The sequence below is a fragment of the Perognathus longimembris genome, chromosome 28 (assembly GCF_023159225.1).
Source record: "Perognathus longimembris pacificus isolate PPM17 chromosome 28, ASM2315922v1, whole genome shotgun sequence".
Taxonomy (NCBI): domain Eukaryota; kingdom Metazoa; phylum Chordata; class Mammalia; order Rodentia; family Heteromyidae; genus Perognathus; species Perognathus longimembris.
The window spans coordinates 72442664-72463434 of NC_063188.1; the positions used below are offsets into that span (position 1 = coordinate 72442664).

The following is a 20771-nucleotide window of genomic DNA, read 5'->3' on the forward strand; positions in this document are numbered from 1 at the left end:
TGAGTGGTAGAGCACTAGGGACAAAAGCTAACACAAAAGCTCAGGGACAACTTCCAGGCCCTGAGTTCAAGTCCTAGGACCAACATTAAAAAAAAAGCACCATGAGCCAGGCATCAGTTATTCATGTCTATAATCCTAGCTACTCAGGACTCAGAAGAACAAGGTTGAAAGCCAGCCAGCTAAGTAGAAAAGTCTGTGTGACTGATCTATGTAAAAAAAATAGCATTCAGTTACAGAAAGTGGTGTTTAGTTGTAGAATGTATTGTACCTTTTACCATCTCACGTGTACATCCTGTGTAAATGAAAGGGCAACAATAAACTAGCAATCCCACAAGAGAGAACATGGCAAAAAGTCTGTAAGCACAGTCTTATTTTCATTTATTGTCCAAAATACTTACATTTCTTAAGAAATCGGAAGCTAAATAAAGCAACTCAAGTTTCCTTTAAAAAGAAAAAAAATTGAGGCTGCAGGCATAGCTCAAATGGTAGAGGACCAGTTAAGTAAGCAAACCAAAAAGCATGAGACCAGATTTCAAAATCCAGTACCACCAAAAAAAGCACTATGAAATATTAATCTTTAAAAAACTAAAGGCAAAATACTGACTTAAATCAAAATCAAATGAACTATACTTAACTTGTGGGTGGGGATGGGAGGGAAAAACTAGGAGAGAGCAAGGGAAGAGTCACATTGTCCAAAAAGAAATGCACTCATTACCTGACTTATGTAACTGTAACCCCTCTGTACATCACCCTTATAATACAATAATTTTTTTTAAAAAGTCAGGAGAAATAACTGAGACTGCTCAATATAATCAACTCAATTCCTATTAATTCTAGCTTGTTTTTCTATGGATAAGATCAAGCTAACCATAATATACACAAAGAACTAAAAGGAGGGCTGGGAATATGGCCTAGTGGCAAGAGTGCTTGCCTCCTACACATGAAGCTCTAGGTTCGATTCCCCAGCACCACATATATGGAAAACGGCCAGAAGGGGCGCTGTGGCTCAGGTGGCAGAGTGCTAGCCTTGAGCGGGAAGAAGCCAGGGACAGTGCTCAGGCCCTGAGTCCAAGGCCCAGGACTGGCCAAAAAAAAAAAAAAAGAACTAAAAGGAACCTCCAATAACCAAAGTCCAAAATTATTCTTGAAGCTGGGTGCCAGTGGCTCATGCCTGTAATCCTCAGAAGGTTGATAACTAGAGGAGGGTGGTTTGAGGCCAGTACAGGCAGAAAACTCTTTCAGAAACCATCTAAGCAGCAAAACACCATGCAGAATTCATTGGGCTGAATGAATGCCTCAAGTGGTAGTCCACAAGCAAGAAACCAAACAAGAGTGTAAACCAACTGAACAACTCATAGGGGGAGAAGGAAAGGGGGAGGGGGAGAGAGGCATGAGGGAGGAGGTAACAAATAGTACAAGAAATGTACCCATGGCCTAACGTATGAAACTCTAACCCCTCAGTACATCACTTTGACAATAAATAAGTAATTATTATTTTTAAAAGAGAAATGTATGTACTGCCATATATATGAAACTGTAACCACTCTGTACATCACTTTGACAATAAAGAAATGATAAAAAAAAACACACAAGAGCTCAAAGTCCTGAGTTTAAGCCCCACTATTGGCATGAATGTGCATGTGCATGCACACACACAAACCAATCATCTAGATTCTGATTTTAACTCCTTATCAAAGCACCATGCTACCTGCCTAGCATGCACAAAGTTCAATCTTCAGCACAACACAAATAGACACAGACACACAGACACAGACAAAGACACACGCACACATATACACACACAGCCTAATTCCTGAAAGAAAAATGTTACTAGAGACAAAAGGGGATATAGATAGATAGATATAGATAGGAAGGTAGGTAGATAGCTAGCTAGACAGACAGATAAGACAAAATGGTTAATTCATTAAGACTATAGATTATACATACTCATTTGAAAATGCCCCATAATAAAACATAAAAATCTGAAAAACTAAAGGTCAAAAAAGACAATTTAATAAAAAAGACAATTTAATAGCACAAAATTTCAATGTCCCACTCTCAATAATAGAATCAAACATAATACCAGAAAATTTAGACAACATTGTCAACCAACTTGACCTAGCTGACACTGACAGAACATGTCATTCAACAAGAGTAAAATATATTCTTTCCAAGCACAGATGGAACATTCTCTAAAACATATGCCAGTAACTACCAAAAAAAAACTATAAATTTGAAAGGATTGAAAGATACAAAATATGTTCTCTCTACCACAAAAGAATTACATTGCAAATGAGCAACGTGAGCTGGGCACCAGTGGCTTATGCCTGTGATCCTAGCTATGGAGGAAGCTGAGATCTGAGGATTTCAGTTGGAAGCTAGCTTGAGCCAGGAAAGTCTGTAAAACTCTTATCTCGGGGCTAGGAATGTGGCTTAGAAGTAGAGTGCTTGCCTAGCATGCATGAAGCCCTGGGTTCAGCACCACATAAACAGAAAAAGCCAGAAGTGGTGCTGTGGCTCAAGTGGTAGGGTGCTAGTCTTGAACAAAAGGAAACCAGGGACAGGGCTCAGGTCCTGAGTTCAATCCCCAGGACTGACAAAAAAAACCCTTATCTCCACTAAACTACAAAACAAAAGATATGAGCAACAAAGTAAAGGTAGACATAGATCAATCAAATATAAGCAAAACTCTAACAAGTATGTCAACTGAAGTTCACGAGACAAAGACCATAAACGGGTAAACAACAGTCTTTTCAACTAAAGATGGTAGGATAACTCAATCAATATGCAAAAGAGTCAAGTTGGACTTCTACCTCATATCATACATAGAAATCAATGCAAAGTAAAACAAAGGCATAAACGTAAGAGCTACAATCCTTGAGAGAAAACAATGTAATAAATCTCAGTAATTTAACACTTACCAATAATTTCCCAAATATAACAACAAAAGAAACCATGAGGAATGCAATAGAAAACTGAGGAGGTGCATCTCAGCAAACTGTTAAACCTTTGTGCTTCAAGGAATAATCAAGAAAGTAAAAAAGACAGCTGGGTGCTCATGGCTCACCCATGTAACACTGGCTACTCAAAAGGCTAAGATCTGAGAACCATAGTTTGAAGCCAGCCAGGGCAGGACTCTTATCTCCAATTAACCATCAAAAAGTTGGAAATGGAGCTGTAGCTCAAGTGGTAGAGCACTAGCCTTGCACACAAAAGCTCAGGGATAGTACCCAGGCCCTGAATTCAAGCTCCACAACCAGCGCACAAAAACAACAAAAGAAAGACAGCTGGGCATTGGTGGCCCACACCTAGATCACAGAATTGTATCAAAACCAAACCAGGCAGGAAAGTCCATGGGACTCTCATCTCCAATTTAACCACCCAAAACCTGAAAGTAGAGCTGTGTTTCAGGTGGTAGAGTCTTAGTCTTTTAACAAGAAAGCTAGGGACAGTGCCCAGGACCCAAGGTTCAAGCTCCAGGACAGGTACAAACAAACAAAAAAATAAACAAATACCCATTTAAGTCAAAAAAAAGAATCCTTAGCCCAGCACTGGTGGCTCATACCTATAATCCTAGCTACTCAGGAGGCTGAGATCTGAGGATCGTGATTTGAAGCCAGCCAGGCAGAAAAGTTCCATGAGACTCTTACCTCTAACCACTAGAAAACCAGAAGTGGAGTTGTGGCTCAAGTGGTAGAACACTAGCCTTGAGCACAAAGAGGGTCAGGGACAATGCCCAGGCCCTGAGTTCTAGCCCCATGACCCACAACAATAACACTAGCAAATATCCTTTCAGAGAAAAATATTTGTGATACAATAAGATGAAATAACTGGTAGTTTAAGGTTAAGCAATAACTAATAAAAATATATTCTGGCTTGGGCTATACCTCAGTGGAGGGTTTAATGAGTATGCATAAAGCCCTGGTTTAGGCCTCCAATACAGCAAACAATAATAAACAATTATTTTCAAAACTAGGAAAAGAGCTAAGAATCATGTATTTAGGGCCTTTTCATCATAAATCAAATAGCTTCTTGGCCATTAAAAGAGGAAAGCATTTCTGTGTAAATTGAAATTACAGGGAAATCTCACTTCAGACTCCTGAATAGTCAAGTGGCTGGGAGTACAAGAATACAATCTCTTTTTTTTATGGGGGGGTGACACTAGTGGGGCTTGAACTCAGGGCCTGGGCACTTTCCCTGAGCTTGTTTGCTTAAGGCTAGCACTCTACCACTGAGCCACTGCTCTGCTTCTGGCTTTTTGGTGAATAATTGGAGATAAGAGTGTCTCAGCCTTTTCTGACCCAGGCTGGCTTCAAACAATGATCCTCAGATCTCAGCCTACTCAGTAGCTAGGATTACAAGTGTGAACCACATATGCCCAGGTAGGCACACAATCTTTAATTTTACTAAATATTGCTGAATTAATTGCCAGGTAAAAAGTTGCACGGTTTCATACTCCCACCACTAACATTGAGTTTCTTCACTTTCTTTTTTTTTTGTAATTTATTTATTAAACAAAAATTTTTTGACAAGGTGTTGTGCAAAAAGGGTACAGTTACATAGTAGGGCAGTGTGTACATTTTTGTGATATCCTATACCCTGGAGTTTCTTCACTTTCTTATCAGTACTTTGTATTAACATGTAATTTTTTCTGTGCTGCTACTAGGGCTCAAGGCTGCTCAAGGCTGGCAACTGGGCCACACCTCCACTTCTGGCTTTTTTGGTGAAGGACCTATGGCTTGAATTCAGAGCCTGGGCACTCTCCCTGAGCTTTTTTGCTCAAGACTAGCATTATACCACTGGAACCACAGCTCTACTTCCAACTTTGTGGTAATTAATTGGAGATAAGAGTCTCAAAGAATCTTATGAGCAGGCTCACTTTTTGCTGGCCAGCTGGAGATAAAAGTCATTCTAGTTTGTCTGCCCATCCTGGCTTCAAATCTCGATCCTACAATCTCAGCATCCTGACTAGCTAGCAATATAGATGTGACCACCCAGCGCTAACAGGCAATATTTAAAATGTAATCAGTCAATCTGATGAGTGTGAAGTATTACCAATTTGATTACACAGAAGTGGGAATAAATCCATACCTTTTCATATTTACAGGTTCTTTTGCTTTCGTCCTTCATTTACTTATATTTCTGTGGTGCTAGAGATGGAGCCAAAGTTCATATCATTGGCACATGCTCTTCCACTGACCTATGTCCTCAGCCCCTTCAGAATCTTTTACTTATTTAAGCAAAACTTTCTACACAAAAAGTATTATAGTATATACCCAGCTTTTATTATTTGTGGGGCTTTTATGGGGTGCAGGGGATTACTACATGGCCAAGCTTAGCCATGAAATCTCGGACTCAAGTGATCATCCTGCCTCATTTTCCCAAGTAGCTGGAACTACAGGTAATCATCATGCCTCACTCATTAAGCTTTTTATTTGTGCTTAATTGGATAGCTTGTTTGTTAGTACTGACACTTCAGGGTATAAACTTAGTGTACTGTGGGGTCTACCAATTGAGTCACACCTCTGGCCTGGCCTTATGTTAGGTAATTGAAGATGGGAGTCTCTTATATTTTTCTAGGCTGGCTTCAAACTATGATCCTCCTGAGTAGCTAGGATTGCAAGGTAAGAGCCAAAGGTGCTCTGCTCACTAAGCTTTGTGCTGCTGCTGTTTTTTGTTGTTGTTGTTGTTGTTTTTGACACAATGTATTCCTGTGTAAGCAAGGCTGGCCCCAAACTTGAGATCATCCTAACCTCAGCCCTCCTGGCTGCTGTAACTATTAAGCTTTTTCTTCAGTCCTAAGTAAAGATATATTTTTCTCTTTTCAAAACACAGAAGATTCTCATTTGTACGTTGTAGCATTCAATTTTTTGTTATTACAAATACTGTATAATTCATTATATATGTGTACATATGTACATACATGTTTATATGTATACAAATGGACTGGTAGAGTAGAAAAGTCAATATAGAGAAAAGTACACATATGTATAGAAATGTAGCCCATGGGCTGGCAATGTGGCTTAATGGTAGAGTGCTTGCCTAGCATGCATGAAGCCCTGGGTTCAATTCCTCAACACCACATAAACAGAAAAAGCTGGAAGTGGTGCTCTGACTCAAGTGACAGTGTTAGCCTTCAGCAAAAAGAAGCCAGGGACAGTGCTAAGGCCCTGAGTTCAAGCCCCAGGACTGGCAAATACACAAAAAGGTAAAATAGGGCTGAGGTGTGGCTCAAGCTGTAGAGCATCTACCTAGCAAGTATGAAACCATCAATTCAAATGCCACTGTGATAAAAAATAATTAATTTAAAATACAGACACAATGGACTAGTATGGTGCACATCTAATCTTAGTGATGCAGGAAACAGGATCACCAAGATTGAGGCCAGCCTAGGGTATAGAGTAGGACTTTGTTTAAAAAAAAACAACCACAAAGAATATTATTTTGTTCTTAAAATAGCTGAAGGAAACACAAATAAGGTATGTACAACATATATTCAAATGAATATTATCAGTTGAAACATTGAGTGCAACATATATGCCAAGCTCTTATAAATCCTTTCATTCATTTTCCCATGCAATCATCACAAGAATCTTGAGGTCAGTAATATTGTTATCCTTGTTTAATAAATGAGGCTCAAAATATTAAATTATGTGTGCCAGGCATGGTGGTAATACCTGGGAAGCTGACAGTAGGGGCAGGAGGATCTTGATTTTGAGGTCAGCTCGTGCTACATGAAGACCCTGTCTCAATAAACTAACAGCCAGGTGCATATATGCTCATGTATATATATAATCCTAACTTCTCAAAAGGCTGAGATCTGAAGATCAAGGTTTGAAGTCACTTGTAGCAGAAAAGTCTTTAAGACTCTATCTCTAATTATTCCACAAAAGATGGACTGGAGGTGTGGCTGAAGTGATAGAGCACCATCTGAGAGCAGAAAAATCCAAGTGAGAATGTGAGGCCTTGAGTTCAAGCAAAACTTCCAAAATTAACTTGCCAGCCTTGTCTGTAGCCCTAGCTATTCTTTTCTAGAGGTTGAGACAGGAGAAACGCTGAACACAAGATTTAGGGCCCGACAGAACCAATAGCGAAAACTTGTCAAGAAAGACAGACAAAACTGGGGTGGAGGGACGGATGAATCAGGTAACATGTCTGAGATCACACAACTAGTAAAAACCATAACCAGGGAGGCGGAGGTATAGTTCTGTGATAAAGTACTTGACTAGAATGTGTTAAGGTCCTGCGTTCCATCCCTAGCCAAAAGGGCAGAGGTACAGAAGGAGGGAGAATTCAACACAAGCATCTCAACTTCCAAGTCCACTTGTAAATACTCCTAATAAGGGGCCATATATAATATGGAGCCATATGTACACACTGCACACTATTTATAACCCTGAACTGTGTACTACAAACCACATCACATTCCTTGAAAATTTATAACACTAAAATTATATTTTCTTTGCTTCTATCCTCCAGTTTTACTCTGGCAAAAAGATACCCTTTTTCTGTCTGTGTGTGCTGGTCCTAGGGCTTGAACTCAGGGCCCACATGCTGTCCTTGACCTTCTTTTGCTCAAGTCTAGCACTGTACCACTTGAGCCACATCTTTACTTCTAGATGTTTTGGTGCTTAACTGGAGATAAGAATCTCAGGAATTTTCCTGCCCAGGCTGGCTTCAAATGAGAGCCTCAGATCTCAGCTTCCTGAGTAGATCAGATTAGAGGCATGAGCCACTAATGCCCTATAAAGACACATATTTTATGTGAAAAAGTTCTAGGTCTAAACTAGAAAAGAGGCTAAAACCAACTCCATCTTCTTTTATCATCACAGTTAAATATTTTCTTTGTATCAATCACCTGCCTCTCTTCCCTAATTAATATTCACTCTGCCTAACTCTTTATAGCAGTGGGTGGCCGAACTCCATACTGCCTTCAGGTCAAACCTACATTACTCCCTGTTTTGTGCAGCCAGAAAACTAAGTCAGGTTTTTACATTTTTTAATGGAAAAAAATCCAAAGAATAGTATTTTGTGACCCATGAAAACTATTTGAAATTCATCGTTCAGTGTCATAAATAAAGCTTTAATGGAACATAGCCATATTTGTTCATTTACATATTGCCCATGGCTGCTATCACAACAGAAATGAGTTGTTCCAAGAGACATTTCATGGCCCACAAAGCATAAAATATTTACTATTTGGCCCTTAACACAGGAAAAGGTTGTAAACTCTTGCTGGGAACAGGTGGTTCACACCTGTAATCCTAGCTACTCAGGAGGGTGAAATCTGAGGATGGAGGTTCAAAGCCAGTAGGGGCAGGAAAATCTGTGCAACTATTATCTCCAATAAGCCAACAAAAGGCCAGAAGTGGTGGACTTTAGGCCTTGAGGAATAAAAGAATCTCAGGGACAGTGCCCAAGCTTGAATTCAGATTCAAGTTCCAGAACCAGGACAAAACAAGTTTGTAAAAACGAGCTGGGATGTAGCTCAGAGGCAAAGTGCTTGCCTAGCAAGTGCAATGTCCTGGGTTGCATCTCAATACCAAAAGAGAAGAGACAAAAAAACCAGACTATAAAAGTATGTAAACTCTTGCTTTATAGTTTTGAAAAGAACTTCATTCAAGGCTTCGGATACTTCAGTAGTGAAGCAGTATGCAAGTCTCTGAGTTTAGTCACCATCACCAGTGCAAAAAACAAATGTATAAACAAATAAACTTCTAATTAACTCAGTTACTCATAACAAGCCTGAGAGTTGCTTGATATTAACCTGACTTCTGATAATTAGGAAGGCTCAGAGAAGTTCAGTGGCTTGCAAAAACCACACAACTAGTAAGGGGGAAAGGGCAGAATTTTGGAATCCTGCTTTTCTAGATCCAAAACCAACACACATTCATTTTTGTTTGTTTTTGTTATTGTTCTTGGTTTATTAAGACAGGGTACCTCCAGAATGATCTCAAACTTTCTATCCTCTTGCCTGGAATCCTCAGTGCTGGAATTATAGGCCTGTACTACCATGTCCATCTTCAAATCCAACACTTTCTACCATAGTACCACTTTCTAACAACCCAACCTTCCCTGATTAATCAGAATTCAGACTTTTTTTCAGTTGTGGGGCTTGAACTCAGGGCGTTGGTGTTGGCCCTGAACTCTCCTGCTCAAGGCTAGTGCTCTTACCACAATGCCAATTCCTGGGCTTTTTCTTTGCGGGGGGGGGGGGGGGGGGGCTAAAATTTACCAGATGGGAAGAAACATAAAAGCTTTAATTGGTGGGAAAACACTTCTTAATTGAGATCCTTTGATTCCAAAAGCACATTAAATAGGATACATTCCATTCCATGTGTATTATAAAGCATAATTTCTTCCACTGATTAGCAAAGGAACTCTGCAAAAAAAAGAGTAAGGCTTTTGTTTTGTTTAATAGCAAATAAATAACTTCGTGGTTGGAAACACACAAGATCACCCTGAGGCAAGGTTAGTAGAATTCACGTTGACTCTTACTGCAGTAACATCTCCACAGGGAACAGTTGCTTCTCATAAGGAATGTACTGGATTTTGTTTTGTTTTTCTAAGAAATAAAACAGTAACTAACACATTTTCAATAGTAAGAAAAACTGGGGTGAGTCTTATCATGGTACATTGTATGAATATACAGACATGTCAAAATGAAATCCCCTTGTACACTAATAGATACTAATGAAAAATGTGTCTCACACCTGTAATCCTGGCTATTCAGGAGGCTGAGAGCTGACAATCACAGTTCAAAGCCCTCCTGGTCAAGAAAGTCTGTGAAACTCTTCTCTCTAATTAACCACCAAAAAGCTGGAAGTAGTGTGTCTCAAATGGTAAAGTGCCAGTCCTGAGTGGGACAAGCTAAAGGACAGCGCCCTGGTCCTGAGTCCAAGCCTCAGTGCTGGTGGGGGGGGGGCGGCGGGGGGGTATCTAAGACTAGATTCAATCAATACAAGAGATGCTAAGTATTTTCACTCAATAACACAGCCATATACAAAATGTACTTGGAAGCTGATGATGTAGCTCAGAGATAAGAATGTTTGCCTAGAGGAGTAGCCCAAGGCCTATGTGGATGTGGGAAGGGAGGGGAGTGGAGGGGAGGGGAGGTGGGGGTAATGGTAACCTACAAGTGGAAGGTCAAGATCTTTCTCTTTATTACCTGGAGCTTCCACCAGGATATACTATCTGGCCTCCTAAAGTTTAAAGTCATCTCCTCAAAGAGGACTTCCCTACACATCTGAGATAATTAAGTTCTACCCCATTATCCCAGCACACTCTTCTTAGCATTTAGTTTCTGAAATTATTTGTTGACCATTCATTCATTCATTTACTCATTCCTCTCCAGGGTACTGACAGTTCAAAGACAGCAGAGTCACAGCTTTCTTTGCTTCTTTTTTTAAAGATCTCTTCAATACATCCATCCTGGAACATTCCAACAATGCAAAGACTACTTGTTAAATGAGTGGTAAAACCTATAAATAAGTCATATTCTATTACTCACCAGGGCTCACAGCTTCAGATTAACTTATCAGTACCTTTGAAAGGTTCCTTAGCAGATGAACCACTTATCTTCCAAGGTTATTATTCCTTACCTGAAACCTTTCAAGGCTGGCTAATCCTAAATGGAAATGCCACAGTAAAGCAAAAATTATTCTCCTAGGACTAGGAGTATGGCTCAGTGGTAGAACACTTGCCTAGCATACACAAAGTCCTGGGTTCAAGTCTCAGCAACATACACACACACACACACACACACACACATTTTCTGGGCAGCAGTGGCTATAATTAGAACTGAACTATCACTTCATAAGTCTTGGAGCTAATTAAGGACAGATTTTTCCCATGCTTGTTTTAAAACACATCTCCTAGTTTTAAAAACAAATTAATGTCCCAGTTTAATTATGTTTAACTAAAGGCTGAGATTTGGCAACCAATTGTGCTGTGCTAAATTTTAATTCTCATTTCTACAAGTAACTAAATTATAAAATAATCTTACATTGTTCCTAAATAAATAGAATAATATATGGTCTATTAAAACTTGACCTACTTAAGCCAGGCACTGTGGCTCACACCTGTAATCCTAGCTACTCAGGAGGCTGAGATCAGAAGATCATGGTTCAAAGCTAGCCCAGGCAGGGAAGTCCATGAGATTCCTCTCCAAGTAATCACTAGGAAACTGGAAGTGGCACTGTGGCTCAAATTGGTAGAGTGCTAGACTTGATCCAAAAAGCTCAGAGACTGAGTTCAAGTCCACCACCAACAAAAAGCCTAAGTGGGGCTGAGAATATGGCCTAGTGGTAGAGTGCTTGCCTCACATACATGAAGTCCTGGGTTCAATTCCTCAGCACCACATATATAGAAAGGGCCAGAAGTGGCGCTGTGGCTCAAGTGGTAGAGTGCTAGCTAGCCTTGAGCAAAACGAAGCCAAGGACAGTGTTCAAGCCCTGAGTCCAAGCCCCAGGACTGGAAAAAGAAAACACAAAAAAACATAAGCTACACATGGAAAGTATCTGCAAAATACTGATTGATAAGTGTTTTCCTTAGAAAGTTTGGCTCAAAATCAAGCAGGTAGTACACACCTGCAATCCCAGCACCTGAAAGGCTGAGGGAGGAGGATATGTTTTCCCAGATATCATAAGCTAAATAGTGAAACCATGTCTCAAAAGAAAAAAAAAGTAAAAAAATACCCAGATATGATTTATTCTTAATAATTATTTAACCTCAAATTGGCATTAGATATCTCAAAAGTAATTATATCACTGTTACATAATTTGAGCGTTCAGATCTACCCAAATAATTTGAGACAACTTGGTTTTCCTCTTCTCTTTTCCTTCCTATCTTCCTTCCTTCCATTTTCCACAGTTTTTTATTTTTATTGTCAAGGTGAGGTACAGAGGAGTTACAGTAACATACATAAGGCAGTGAATACATTTCTTGTCAAACTTGTTACCTCCTCTCTCATTTTTCTCCCCCTTCCCCTCTCTAATTCCCTTCTCCCCAGTTGTACAGTTGGTTTACAGCATATTGTCTTATAAATATTGCTGTTGCATGGGTTCACCTTTTACCCTTTGTCTCTACATTTTGATGTTCCCCTTCCCTTCCCTAGTTCAGATAAGTGTATATACAATACCAGGGTATCAAAATCAAATACAGTGACAACAGGGGTAAAACAAGTTATAAGTAAAGATTTCACCCTACACAAACATCTTGAAAAGAAAAGTACTCTTTAAATTATTGTTTGTGGTCAGTCCTGGGGCTTGAACTCAGGGCCTGAGCACTGTGCTCAGGGCTAGTACTCTACCACTTTGAGCCACAGCATCACTTTCAGTTTTCTGGTGGTTAACTGGAGATAAGAGTCTCACAGACTTTCCTGCCTGTGCTGCCTTTGAACCACGATCCTCAGATCCTAGCTAGGATTACAGGCATGAGCCACTCATGGTGCCTAGCTCTTTATTTAAGTATTTATTTATTATAAATATTAATTTATTTTTCTTTTTGCCAGTCCTGTGTCTTGAACTCAAGGCCTGGGCATTGTCCCTGAGCTTCTTTTGCTCAAGGCTAGCACTCTACCAATTGAGCTGCAGTGCCACTCCTGGCTTTTCTCTGTATGTGGTACTGAGAAATCGAACCCAGGGCTTCATGCATACTAGGCAAGCACTCTACCAATAAGCCACATTCCCAGCCCTATTTTCATTTTATTAAAACGGTGTCTTTTTATGTAGCCAGGTTGGCTTTGAATTTCCCATCCTCCTGCCTCCATTTCCCAAGTGCCACCATGCCAGACCTAATGTTCTTAATACTTTTTTTGAGGTAGTGGTACTTGCTAGGCAAAGGGTAACGGCTCTATCACTTGAGCCACATCTAAATCCATTTTGCTTTCAATGTTTACAGACAGGCTTTGGAGCTTTGTCTGGGCCAGCCTCTAGCCTTAATCCTTTGTCAATCTGCTAGTTGAGATTGCAGGTATGTGCTTGGTCCCAGAGACTTTTAACTTAAAAAAATCATTGGGCTGGAGACATGGCTCAAGTGGTACAATGTTCTGAGAAAGAAAGCCAAGCTAGTATGGGCCTTAGTTCAAGTACAGGCAGACATAAAAATCAAGCCTGGGGCTGGACATGAGTGTCTCATGCCTATAATCCAAGGTACTCAGTTATTCAATAGTCTAAACTAGCCTAGGCAGACAAAAATCTGAGAAACTCTGATCTCTAAACCTGAGAGATTCTTATCCCCAATCAATCAGCCATATTCTGAAACTAGAGGTGTGGCTCAAGAGGTAGAGCCTCAGTCTTGAGAGAAAAAGTTGAGTGTGTGCATACACACACACCGAGACACACACACACACACACACACACACACATACACACTCCAAAAAAAATATTTGCAGCAGGTGAGAGCAATAAAGGAGGTGAGGTTGTTTGGGATACATTATATAAATATGTGGAAATGTCACAATGAAGCCTTACTGTACAACTAATATGTGTTAATTTTTTTAACTCACATATGCACACCTATAATTCTAGCTACACAGGAGGCTGAGATCTGAAGGCTGTTGTTCAAAGCCAGCCCAGGCAGGATAGTGCATGAGACTCTGATCCCTAGTTAACCACTAAAAAAGCCATAAATGGACTTGTGGTTCAAGTGGTAGAACACTAGCCTTGAGCACAAAAGCAAGGAATAGCACCCAAGCCCTGCATTCAAAATCAAGCAAGAGCAGAGCCCCTGAGTTCAAACTCCTTTACTGGTACCAAAAAATTAAATAAGCATTTAGAAATATTTCTCCCCCATGACTGCCCCAAATAGTGACTGAATATTACCACAGTTTCATTTAATTAATATACATTTAAAGCATTTTATAGTTAAAAACTTCTAAATTAAAGCCAAGCACTGGTAGCTAGCTATTCAGAGGCTGAGAAATGAAGATTGTAGTTCAAAGCCACCCAGGTTGAAAAGTCCCTGAGACTTGCATTTTCCTAATTAATGACCAAAAAGCTGAAAATAGAGGTGTGACTCAAGTAAGAAGAGTGCCAGCCTTGAGCAAAAAAGTCAAGCAAGATGCCCTAAGTTCAAGCTCCAGTGGGGGGAGAAGACGGGGGGGGGTGCAATCATAATAACCAATGCATATCCCATGAAACTAAGAGAACTGAGGGGAGGGGAAGGGATGAAGAGAATGATGAAAGGGATGACATTGATCAAGATGCACTGTAGGCCGGAGGCTCACACCTGCAGTGTAATCCTAGCTGACAAAAAGAAAAAAGAAAAAGAAAGAAAGCAACAAGTTTTAGTGAAGATGTGCAGAAATTGGAATCTTCCTGACATAGTTGGTAGAAATGTAAAATGGTGGAGCAATGTATGGAACAAATTTGGTAGTCTCTCAACAAATTCATCACACGACTAATATAGAACCCAATAATTCTACTTCTAGGTACATAACCAAAAATAATTGAAAACAGGTGTTCAAATAAAATCTTACACATAAATGTCCACAGCAACCCTACTCACAAAAGCTTCAAGGTAGAAACATACCAAATATTCATGAATTCATAAATGGATAAACAAAATGTGGCATATCCATACTACAGAATATTACTCCACCATAAAAGAAAATGATATATTGGTACATGCATAACATGGGTGAATCTCAAAATCATGATAAATAAAAGAATCCAGGTATAAAAGGCTATATGCTATATGATTCAACTTAAATGAAATATCCAGAAGAGGCAAAGCCATAGAGTCATCAGGAGTGAAACAAAAATAAGGAGTCAGTGTTTACTGAGTACCAGCAATTAAAACCCAGCACCCATGGCTCATACCTGTAATACTAGCTACTCAGGAGGCTGAGATCTGGAAGATCTGATTTGAGGCCAGTCAGGGCAGAATAGTTCACAAGTCTCAACCTCCACTTAACCAGCACAATGCCAGAGTGCAGACATGTTTCAAGTGGGAAAGCACCAACCATGAGCAAGGAAGTGGCTTCCATTTCAAGTCCTAGTGTGGCCACACACACACACACACACACACACACATTTCCAATTATAAGTGGTTGCTGGTAGCACAATACAATAAATAATGCCATTGGGTTGTATAAAGTAGTCCAAATGGAAAAATCTGCTATTTCATTATATCACAACTCTTTAAGTTACCAAGGCTAAAAGATAGAAAACAAAGTATTTCATTTCTATTAAGATTTTTACACTTGGAGTGTGACTTAGTGGTAGAGAGTTTGCCTGGCATGTGCAAGTCCCTGAGTTCAATCCAAAGCACCTTTATAAAATGTCAGGCACCTGTCATCCTAGCTACTCAGAAGGCTGAGATCTGAGAATCTTAGCTCAAAGCCAGCAGTGTCAGGCAGGGAAACCCAAGCTATTCATGTCCAATAACTAGCAAAAAGCCAGAAGTAGAGGTGTGGCCCAGATGGTAGCCAGCTTTGAGCAAAAAAGCTAGGCAAAGAGCATGAGGCTCTGATTTCAAACCCTGTTTCCAACATAAAAAAAGGAAAAAATAGTAAGTGGTACTGTGACTCAATTGGTAGAGCGCTAGCCTTGAGAACAGAGAAGCTTAGGGACAGTGTCCAGGCCCTGAATTCAAGCCTCACAGCAGACAAAAAAAAAGGGAAAAATATGCTCATAAGAAAAATGTTTCTGAAAAATAGGAGCATAAGGCTTTCATCTGTAACTGGTCAATCTAAGCATTTTCCAAACAAAATATTTCATAAAACCTGTACCTCTACTAGAAAACTTTTTAAAATGACATCAAGCCAGGCGCTGGTGACTCCCATCTGTAATCCTACATACTCAGAAGACTGAGATCTGAGGATCATGGTTCAAAGCCAGCCCAGGGAGGAAAATCCATGAGACTCTTAAAATCTCCAATTAACCACCAAAACAGTCAGAAGTGTTGTTGTGGCTCAAGTAGTAGAATGATAGCCTTGACCAAAATAGCTCAGAGACAGCACGCAGTGTCTGAGTTCAGGTCCCAGGACCAGCAAAGGGAAAAAAAGAGCAATTATACTTTTGAAGCTCTTTATGGAATTTCTAAATAAATGCTTTTATAGATATCATTCACAATCATCAAGTATCTACGAACAACATCCAAATTGTATATTTCAAAACAAAAGTGGGAAAGACATGTTCCTTTGAAAGAATCTTGGCTTTTAGCCAAGAGATCTGAGTGTATCTGCAAACAGAGCTGGTCTAGTTGTACTAAGATAAAACACAGAAAGGATGGTGGGTTTTCTTTCCTTATATACAACTTTTTTTTTTTTGGTCGTGTGGCTTGAACTCTGGGTCTGGGTACTGTCCCTGAGCTTTTTCAGCCCAAGGCTAGTGTTTTACCACTTGAATTACTGCCCCACTTCTGGTTTTCTGGTGGTTAATTGGAGATAAGAGTCTCAGGGACTTTCCTGCCTGGGCTGGCTTTGAACTGTGATTCTCAGATCTCAGTTTCCTGGCATGAGCCATCAGCGCTCGGTCAATATACAATTCTCTATCCTACAGAAACATATACAATATCTTAAGATATTCATTAACGCTTTTTAATTCAGCTAGAAAACTAGAAATATGTTGATAATACAATTTTTATTCTCTGTATTTCTGTTATAGTTTTTTTTAAACCCATTGGCTTTTTTTTGCCAGTCCTAGGACTTGAACTCAGGGCCAGCCACCATCCCTGAGCTTCTTTTGCTTTTTATAAACCCTATATAAGTACCGTGTAAAGTCTGTGAAATCCCATTACATGAGTACCCGATACTGAGCCCCTCCCATTGGATATTTTTGTTTGTGATTTGACTATGTTGTAAACAAACCTGCAGTGTAAGGGTATTTGTACAAAGAATATGTGCCTGTAATCAGAAATATTGAGACAGAATCTTTTTTTAACCATTCCTGGGGCTTGAACTCCGTGTCTGGAAACTGTCCCTGAGCTTCTTTTGCTCAAGGCTAGAACTCTACCACTTGAGCCATAGCGCCACCTCCATCCTTTTCTGTTTATGTGGTGCTAAGGAATCGAACCCAGGGTCAAATGCATGCTAGGCAAACACTCTACCACTAAGCCACATTCCCAATCCAATCCACTGGCATTTATCATTTCTTGGTCAAGCAATGGATAACTTACCGAAAACAGAAACTCCTCTTCTTCACAAATGAAAGTTAAGTCAAGACTAGAAATTTAACTCCTGAAAGACAAATAATTATGCCAACAAATGTAGACTTGTTATATCAATATTAACATTGGTACAGAAGGCAGAATTCCAGCGTCTACCACTTACTACAGCAAATTTTATTTTTCTAACTTTATTTTTTCTTTCAAATGTATGGAGAAAACTATCTTTCCTAGAAAGCGGGATGTGAACTGTACTAAGGGACATCTAATCTAGCTTGGTAAAGGAAGCTAGAAAAAGAAAGAGGGAAGGAATGGCGAGAAGCAAAATCCTCCCCCTCAATCTTAACTACCATTGTAGCCTTAATTCATTACAATCTCCAAACACACCTCTATACGAGAATGCTATTCTTCTCTAGGAACATCTAGTCCAAAAGTGGGAGTCCCGCATACTTGCTATAACATTTCCACACTCTGACTATACTTTATACTGGTAATGTATTTATAATTTGTAATATAAATATATGTGAAATATATAATATAAACATATTAAATATATGTGTATATATTTATATAATCTATACATATATTTATGTATTTTACCTGTTGTACAAATACATACACACACACAGACACATAAAGCATTCATCTTTTTTGGGGGGGCCAATCCTGGGCTTGGACTCAGGGCCTGTCCCTGGCTTCTTTGTGTTCAAGGCTAGCACTCTGCCACTTGAGCCACAGTGCCACTTCTGGCCATTTTTTTATATATGTGGTGCTGGGGAATCGGACCCAGGGCTTCATGTATACAAGGCAAACACTCCTGCCACTAGGCCATATTCCCAGCCCCAAAGCATTCATCATAATCTGAGACTATGAACACAGTATCCACTTTCAAATTCTAGCTGTAGGATTACGCTCATCCCAATATCAAAACAGGCCCCAAAAATGTTCTTAAATTTGCAACATTTCCATGAAGACTGAAAACATGTCAGAAAACTTATACAAATAATCGTGAAAAGTTAAAAATCCATAACGATTAATCTTGACCCGGAACAGAACGAGACAATCACAGGACAGCACTACCAGAAGATAAGTAACATATTCAGAGAACAAAATGTCCAAGTAAGCTATTTTAATTAAACTCATACCAAAAAGCAAGTACGAATTTTCAAAGGAGATAAATATAAAATAACCACAAAAATATCATCTATAATTATTTAAGCATTCCAAATTAGCTTTTGCTATCCTTAATGTGAGGTCTTTCATTTGGACTGTCGAGTTTAAATAATTTTTTTCAACCCAAAGGATTAAAAGAAGATCTAGAAGATACCTGCAGCTCTGTGCCATTTTTACTAAGACCCCTTCAAAAGTTCTCTTAGTATTAAAATTTACTACACATGAAAATGAGGTAGCCTCAAAAATTGGATGCAATCACTACTACACGGATTTCCACACTCCAAAGACTATTCATATGATAGTCTCAGCCAACAGTTCCCTCTTAAGAGATAGCAGCATCACTTGCAAATTTTGTGAGGGGTTCAGTCTCAAGATCTGGAGATACTCACGTGCAGGATTTCCACTGATACTTCACTAAATGTTTCACCACTCTAAACTAATCAAACAAAACGTCTTTCTGAGCAGCGAAGCCACCTCACTATTTTTACCCTAGCCCTATCCTATCATCCCCCACCCCATCCACAACTGTCAGTTGCAAAATACAAATCACCCCTTCCCAAAGAACACTTTTCAATCGCCTCAGAACTAAGACATTTTACACAACCACCCAGCCAACATCCCTCACCCAGATCCAGTACTATGGACCGGCACATATGAACCGAATCTTTAAATGAAACCCACTTTACCCCGCAAGCCCTTTTCCATGAATCTAACCCACTGAAACCTATGTGAACTTCCCACACTCGAAACGACCCTCCCTTTGAGTAGCCTCAATCTCACTTAAATAATCACCCGGTCCTTTGTCAACCATCTCCGGTTACTCCCTCAGTATCCTCATCTTCCCGGTTCCACGGTCTCCCATTAGCTCCCAAAGTTGCCATTCCTCCCCCCACCCCCGCCCCGCCGCCCAAGAAACAAAACAAAAAAGGGGAGGGGGACAAAAATTGCACAGCTCAACATCAAATCTGCCCTTCCCCACTTTCTCCCTCTGAATTTTCCTCTCCACCTAGTCGATCTCTAGAGAGCAGAACCCCAAATCCCCTGAAGATCGGAGTCCGGCCTCGTCTGGTACCCATTGGTAAAGGCACTCACCCTGTCTCGGTCAAGCCGCCCCCGACTAGGGCGCTTACTCTGAACAGACTCTTGGCCGCCGCTGCCTCCTTCCATTCATCCCCGGCCCATTCATCTCTCAGCCCGATCCCAGACACGCCCCCCGGCCTCCACCATCCCTCCCAGCTCCCCAGCCGGCCCGGGACCCTCACCAGACTAGAGGCTCTCACGGAGAAAGATTCTAGACTCTTTTTCGCTTCTCCTTCACCCTCAAGCTTCCACCAGCACCTCAACAAGCCAAACCGTAGAATAGACACACATACACCGCCTCCTCCGCTATCGCCTCCTCAGATGCTTCTTACTCCCCACCTCAGTGGGTCGAGCTCAGCTCCGCGTCCTAAGCGCGTGCGCGCGTCTCCCAGCTAGCCCACCAGACCAGATAGCTCCGGTAGGTAAAGAGCAGGCGGGGTTAGGGGAATAGGGTACGAGCCCAAGCTCGCGCTCGTTCGGAGCTGACCAAGCGCACGCGTACTCCAGCCTGGGAATTCAGATGGCTAGGAGAGGGGCGGAGGGGGGCGGGGAATAGAGTGGAGGAAAGAGAGGGGGAGGGGCAGGGAAAGCCAAAGGAGCAGCCCCAACTCCAAGCAGCCCCTATCACAGCGAGGTGCCTGGTGGCTAGCCAACTGGAGCATGCACATGCCTTCCCCGCCCTCTTGAACGCAGCGGGAGTGAGGGATGCGCGTCGAGGAGAAAGGCTTTTCCCCCTTCCAAAAAGAAAATCTCAGTGTAGCGCCACGCGCGACACCTCCCCTGGGTTCTGAAGCTCTTGCTCTCACCGCAGCTGTACCCTTTCCACTCTTAAAAGAAAAAAAAACAAAAAACGCCCAAGCATACACGAGTTCCTAGCTACCCACCTCACTGTCACTTCTCTGCAAGCCTTTAAATGCGGTAACAGTGTAACTATGTGAAAACCACCAGCACGCTTGTACCCACCACCCCTAACTCCCCCTTTCCAACTCCCAGTTTTTCTCGCGAGACCCATACCTGCCGGCTTCGGGATTAGAAGTCGAAGCACAGATTTAGATATACGGGTCTCCCGGTTATGTTGCGAGGGCAATAGCCACAGCATGTTGCTCCCCCCCCCCCCCCGCCCGCTACTTCGTTCCCCCAGGACTGCAGTGCGCGCGCGCGCGGGGGCTAGACAACAACCAAAGCAAGGATGGGAAAGGAAAGCAGGGAAATGAATTTTTGAGGGCTGGTAACGCTAGGCCTGGGCACGTGCCCTGCGCCTCACAGGCAGGCGCAGTGCACCGTGGGAATTGTAGTTTTTGTTCCTACCTCCAGTCCCACTCCCACCCTCAGTTTTATTTAGGCCTCTGACCAGGAAGGGGGGGATTACCGACGCCATTTTGCCGGGAACAATGGCCCAGGGCCCAGGC

The 20771-nt window shown here is 41.1% G+C and overlaps 1 protein-coding gene across 1 annotated transcript in view; it reads right to left on the reverse strand.

The window, feature by feature from the left end:
• Nucleotides 1–19825, reverse strand: part of Wnk3 (WNK lysine deficient protein kinase 3) — a 135275-nt gene extending 115450 nt beyond the window's left edge. The window contains exon 1 of the mRNA XM_048336374.1: nt 19656–19825. The gene's annotated coding sequence lies outside the window, so the exon portion shown is untranslated. The remainder of the gene's footprint in view (nt 1–19655) is intronic.
• Nucleotides 19826–20771: the final 946 nt, after the last annotated feature.